Genomic DNA, 7,431 nt, shown 5'->3' on the forward strand with positions numbered 1-7,431 from the left:
ATTCCCTCTACTGTTTCATTCCGCACCTCTGTGACAGACTCATTTGATTTTTATCCTCATTACATTTTCCTACTTCTTTTTTAATTGTTCTGCAACTCCATTTACCTTCTTCCCAACCCCATTCCAACATATTTCTCAAGGTTTGCCCTGTGGTGTGCATGTCTTTCCCTTCAGTGCTCTGTCCCTCAGGGTATATATCTCTGTTCTCATCTCATGGTCTTTAGCAATCTTGTCTATGGAAATGACTCCCTGTATCTCCAGTCCCAGTGACTTCTTTGCCAAGCTCAAGGCCTGTGGTTGTAACAGTGTTAGACATCGTCTGTTGGATGCTTCTACTGCAACCACAAAGTTAGTTTGACCAAAGAAAACTATATTTTCTCCCTCAGAGCTAATTCCTTCTTCTGACCTATCTCTTTCAAAGATGCTTCTATTTGCTTCTATTCACCAAGGCACAGACCTTTGATCATTTTTGACATTGGGGGCCATAGTCATACAATTGAAAAGCCTGTACAGTCCGTGTCCATAATGCCTTTCAATCCCACGTAAGCCATAATGTTTATTGCAAATCCTCATAAATTGCTTTCTTGCCTACGGGTCTTTCTGCTCTAATCCACTGAAAATGCCAAAGTCCAATTATTATTATTATTTTTTTTTTACGTTACCAGGTCTCTTTTTAAGGACATTCAATTACCTCTTTGGGTCTATGCAATCAGATATTAGAGTCTTTATAAGGTGGCCTCTATCTTCTTTCCCTGCTTTATATCCCACTGATCCCCCATGAATATTCAATAATCCAGCAATACAAAGCTGTAAATGTGTCCCTACCATTTTCTTCTTTTGAGACATTACTCACGCTTCATCCATTCTCAGGAATCCTGCTACCTCTTTCTCCCTCCCAGACAGCACGTCAATTCTACTTATCCCTAAAGACCACCAGTTCAAATTTCACCTCCTTCAGACTTGTCTTTTCTAATCCTTTCAACCATTTAAAATCCTTACATAATGGCAGCTAGCTTATTCTAACTGTATTTCAGATACAATATCCCAACTATATACATCATAAGTTCTTATGTAACTATTTTTCTGTTTGTACCTGTGGCATAACTAAAAAACTTGAACATAGTAGTGATTCAGTAAATGCTTGTTGAACGTATAAATCTTTTATTTTATCCACTCAAGTTTTGATATCTGAATCTGGAATTTAAGTGATATAGAGATTTAAATAATTTCAGAAACTTTATGTAACAAAATTGTTATATATTTAATTAAGTGAGCACTGAAAACTCTCAATGAACTTAAATCACATGAAAATTGGTTAGGAGTCAGAGGAAATCTAATGAACAAAATTAATTGAAAGATTCTATGAAAAAGTATAAATATCAAAAAGGTGAAAAGATGCTGTATCATAAAAAAAAAGTTTAGAAGTGAGAAAAAACACTTTTTCATTTTAAATGTTACTGGAAATGTGCTGGCCCAAGTTTTTCAATATTACCAGGAGAGAGACTGAACATTAAAAATATGCAAATGCCCTCTTTCTGCTTTAATTTATTTCCTTTCGTAGGCCTTTTATTAGACTTGCTGCCAAGAAAACCTGTGCTGTTTAGGGGTCAGGAATTTGTTTAGTATCTTAAAACTTTATAACTAATCGTAGATGAATTCCCCAAATAGTATTCATGACTAAGCTTCCAGTGACTGGAATAAAAAAATATCATGTCTCAGTTCAAAAGTTCTAGAAGCTCCAATTGGTTTGAGAATTTTAAATACTAATAATCATGAGAAGTTAATGGGGATAGAGAAGAGCAAGCAGTGATAGAATTTGTAGATGATTCCTTCAATAAATTTTGATGTATTTGAAAAAGAACGTTTTTGGTTTTCCTTAGAAATATTTGGATTTGAATAACTCATTGTTGTATTGGCAAGGCCCTGCCTCACAACACATGTCTATGTGATGGAAAATGACTCACAACTGAATATTGTAAAGTTACTGTTCAAAAGTGACAGGAGCAACTCAACTGCAACAATGATGTTGTTTAACAAAAATTTAAAAAAAAATTTTTTTGAGATATAAAGAGAGCGAGAAAGAGTACAAGGCGGGTGGGGCGTGAGGGGCAGAGAGGGAGGGAGAAGCAGACTGCCCCTGAGCAGGGAGCCTAATGCAGGACTGGATCCCAAGACCCTGGGATCATGACCTGAGCTGAAGGCAAATGCTTAATCGACTGAGCCACCCAGTGCATCAGACGCTATTTCAAAGCTTAAAGTGAAAATGAATGCTCTAAATAATATATGAAATCCATTATAACAATTATTCTTGAAGCTCCATAGTAAGTTGGAGATCTTGTCTCTATATAAAAATAAAATATATTTTCACTGTAATCAGATAGTGTAATAATACAGATAATATTACAGTAACACAGACTTGAAAAAAATAAGAACATATTGGTCTCTTGAGTCAGACAAATCTCTGGTTCTCACAGCGCTTGGATTAGGCAAAGCAAATAGAATTTTAAAGCTACCTTAGAATTCTAAAATTCGAGTTGGCAAAACCTGGTAGGATTTAGCCTTACCAACTTCTTATCATAAATGGTCCAATGTCCTTCGACCCCATTTCGTTCCTTCTAAAGAAAGAAAAAAAAAAAAGTAAATAGTTTTTTTTTCTATTTTAAAGATACTCCAAACAAAAATATTAGAATTCTTTTGAAGGTTTATTTTATTTTCTTTGATTTTTAAATTTATGAACATTTGTAACCTTTAAACACATTCCTGGAACCATCTTTTTCTTACATTGAGAAGAAAAAAGAAGAAAACAAAGCATAGATATTTTCTACTGAGGACTTTTTTCCTCTCAAGTCACACACAACGGAGGACTGTCAGAATTTATACTATACATAATTACAAAATGGATTTTCAGATTTACGCTTTTTAAAGCCTATTCTCCAAAATAGATTTTTAAAGGTCTCCGATGTTTGCTTTGACAGACTGGGGAAAAAAATCAAAACAAAGATGTTTTAACTACTTGCTAATTCTCTTTCCTTCTCTGTAAAATCCAGTTGATGATTCCGGATTCAGGAACTGTACAGAATATGTTATGTAGAGAATTAAAGATCAGAACATTCCATAAGTAATGACCCAACAAATGCTTCTTTCTCAGGGCTAAAATAGCTCATTTATAAATTGCCTGTTTTTTAAAGACTGGCTGAACCAAGAATTTGATCTATCAGTTTTGAAACATGCCCTGAAGCGCAAACACAATGAGAGAGGATCTCAAGGAGGAATGAGGTCTGTGTCGCACCTGGCAGGGTGCCTGATGGAAGCTTCAAAGAGTGAAGGAAGCTGCTTTCAGGTTGCAGAGAGGACGAGCTGACTTAATAAAGCCATTTTCTCAGCTTTTAAAAAATCTTTCACCAAAGTTCTAAAGACTTCCGTGATTTTCTCAGGTGCCCAGAGCCTGGGAGAAAATTTTTAATTAATTTTAATTAAAACTTATATACTCTATGAGCAAAATGAGGAAAATATGATACAATGTTTTCCCTTCCTTTTCCGCCCGCCCTTCTCTTTTGTGAATGTGATTTTTGTGCCCAGATTGTATAGATGTCTTAGCACGGATAATCTCATAACAGGTGGAATAAGACTTATTTTGGATTCTCACTCGAAAAAATAATCTGGAATTCTTAATATGAAAAGCTGAGTATCAAACCAATAAAGGGTAAAAGAAATAAAAAATTCTATGAATTCATTAAAAAGAGATACTTAGAAATAAATAAATAATATATCTTCCATAAAGTACACAGGGGTGCTGTGGACGCTTGGCCAGTGAAGGTGATTAAAATTTCTTGTTACATAAACATGGAGACCTTGCCTCTCTCTGCAGTCTACCACCTAGTACATTGACTTAGCTTTAAGATGTATTGTGGTCATCCTGAAAATATGCCATTTTATGAGCTAATGTAAACTGTACCCTCACATGCACACAAAATAATAATAATAACCATGACAGAATAGACAGATTATATAACAAATCAAGCAGCATCATTTATATATTATACATTTATATATTACAGCCAGGAAAGAAGTCAGAATTTTAAAAATGTAAAAATATAATCCTATATTTTCAGTTGGGAATTATAAAACTCTGTGGTCTTCCATTTTTGGCTACTCACACAAGTCTACTACATTTTTTTCCCTTCATTGAAACTTACTCAAATGATACTCTATGCTTGCTCCTTCACTAAGCCTGTAGCCCCATACGATCTTCTTTTCCCCTGAAGTCCAGAAAATCTGATATCTAAAATATAACCAAATGTCACTTCTTCATTCTCATCCTCCAAGTGAGGAGGTAACGAACATTTTCTATGTTTTCACTTTTGTTGACTTCCGTCATACTATATTCTCATGCTTTTCTTTTTAAAAAAAAAAAAAAAAGATTTATTTATTTATTTGAGAGAGAGCAAGAAAGAGAGAATGTGATCTCCTGAACATGATGAGGAGCAGAGAGACAGAGAATATCCTGAAGCAGACTCCCCACTGAGCACAGAGCCTGAAGCAGGGCTTGATACCAAGACCCTGAGATCATGACATGAGCAGAAACCAAGAGTTAAGACATTCAACTGACTGTGCCACCCATGTGCCCCTTTCCTCATGCTTTTCATCCTAATTTTTTTTTATTCTCTTTAAACATTCCCAAGGTTTTGGTTGGTTTGTTTTTTTGTTTGGTTGGTGTTTTGTTTTGTTTTGTTTTTGTCTGTTTGCTTATTGTTCTCTCTTTCCTTAGCAACCTCTATATTATCTTCTTATGATTCTTAATACTGTCATCTTTCATAAGTCAATGGTCTCTAAAACTTCAACCAATATGTCAGTGTAGTTGACCATCATTTTTATATATCGTCATCTAATCTCTTTCTTGAGCTTCAGCTTTGCTTTCATAACTGCATGCTAGAGAGATCTCCCTGGATGTTTCATAGCAAATCAAACTTAGCATGTCTAAAAGGATATCTGAAAGGATATCCCCTTAACCAGAAATTCCTCCTCACTTGTCATGTCAGTAATTGGCATCAAAACTCCATCAAGCCTCAAGGCTATGCATTGTCTTACCTCCCCAGCCTTGCACATACTATTCCATGATCTTCCCAGTAAGAAGTGAGCCACTGAATTCCTAAGAATGTTTTTGAATATTTTTATGATGCTTATCAAGTTTTGATTTACTATGCTATTTGGTTCCATCGTACATACTCCTACTATGCTAAAAATTTCTTAAATTCAACATCATGTCTTGCTAACATAGCTCTACTCCCAGAAAATATTCAGATTATGTCTGTTATCTGAGTAAATGAATTGAACAATTAAGTTAAATCAGTTTACTCAGAAAGCCACTCACAGAAGGAATAATTAATTTTGAGCTAATTTACATACATAGTCTTTTCTAAAATATTTATGACCATGGCGACCTTGCAGTAGGAATTAGCTGTGGGGAAGTGTACAATGCTCACATTCCATGAGATTCACTCCAGGGCACAAATAAAGTAAGAGGTAAGATTTTGAATGATAACAGATTTGCTGACCCGGGTTGAGGATATGAATCTGTGCTGTTGGTCACATAATTGATTTTTAAAGAAAAAGCCTTGCAGATATTAATTCTTGCTGACTTTTCTGAATGCTGAAAACTCATATTTCAACACAACGGATACCAGTCAGGATTCTTCACACCTAATCTTTGGCTCTTTCTTCTTTGCATTTCACCTGGAGTTGATGACATATTCTTTGTCTAAAAGAAAAATAAACAGCCAAATCGATGCCTTTATGAAAGGGATTAAGAGCATAATTATATGTTACGATGGAGGGGAAAGGATAGATTTTGCCATTTCATTGTACGGGTGAGGAAGGTACAAAGGCTAAACTAGGAATTCAGGGAGGGAGGAGTGAAGGCCCTTAATAGAACTGACATGACTTGAAGGGTCAATTACTTACATGAGTAAACCTAAAAGGCAAGGGCAAGTTCATAAAGCACTTCAAAATAACAGAACTACATGGCGATGTGCTGTCTACTTGAAATAATATTTAATAAGACAAAAATCATTTTGTTTTCTTGGATTGTAAACTACCTCTACTAAATATTTTTAAATCAAGAGTGTCCTACCATTCTCCAATTATTTTCCAACTGTTAGCCACCAGTATAAAGGGCTATGTATTCACATTAAAAACATTAGCTTTGATCTTCACAAGCAGCAAAGATGTCTGGTTCTTGCATGTGTGGTATATATATAGCGTGATAGCAGATGTGAAATTTGAGGGAAGACAAAACATCTGAAACACTGTTTCCATGGCAACAGTTTATAAAAAAAGGATACAGAAACTTAGTAAGTTGAGGCAATTTTAATTCAGAGAAAGAGTATATGACATTGAGTAGCTAAAATGTTTTTTAATTTTTATGTTATCTTTTGACATAAACAGGGGAAAGCTGTTGTCAAGGTTACACTTAGTGGCCTATAGCAGAAATGTCCTAATTCATAGCTAGAAAAACAAATTTGAAATGCTTTCAAATCTCCCTACTTCTCATGAGATGGTCTGGAGCATAATAATTTCATGTTCAGTGGGCATAGACATTTTCACTATTCATTTGGATTTCAAAAATCATGCCACATTCTTAAATTATAATCTCAAAACACCAATCGATATTTAATTCAATGAATATATAAGGCATTGAATTAGATAATGATCAAGATACAGAGATGAGTGCTTCCAATCTAGTAAGGAAGAAAAGGCCAAAACTACAAATAATATAGCACAACTCAAAAAGTATCAAGGAATATAAAAAAGACCCAAGCAAGGTACAGTATAGGATTACAAAAATTACTTTGGACTGCTAATCAAATCAGTTTTCATGGAGGCAATTGCAACTTATCTGAACCTCAGCAAAAATGATGAATTTGGAGAGGTAAAGACATAGACAAGTATATTTTGAAGATGGTCTTACAAAGGAAAGAAAAAGAAACATGGCACATTTGAAAAAAGAAAAAGATTCAATTGGGAATAAATAATAGAAAGTAATACAGAAATAATACAAAAGTGTAGGCGCTTAATAAATCTTATTTAAATCAAATAATTACATTGGGTCTAATAGAAAAAATTAAAATGAATTAATTGTTAAAATAGGATATATTTATGGCGGTCTTAAAAGTCAGATTGTGGATTTTAGAATTTATTCTGTTGGAAGGTGGTTTACACATTTAATACATATTTATTAATTTCTTTTAAAAATTGAGCATTTCAAAACTTCCTAGGAATTTAAGGATAAACATGACAGTTTTTGAGTTTTGGGAAGTCATTGCCTGGTTGCCCTGGCCCAGGGTTAATGAAGGGGGCTTACTGAAGTAGTGTTGCCTGACATAATTTTTGAGGATCAGTGAGGCTTAGACAAAAAGGGGAAGAAATCGAAAT

The sequence above is a fragment of the Vulpes vulpes genome, unplaced genomic scaffold, assembly GCF_048418805.1.
Source record: "Vulpes vulpes isolate BD-2025 unplaced genomic scaffold, VulVul3 Bu000000642, whole genome shotgun sequence".
In the NCBI taxonomy this organism is placed as follows: Eukaryota; Metazoa; Chordata; class Mammalia; order Carnivora; family Canidae; genus Vulpes; species Vulpes vulpes.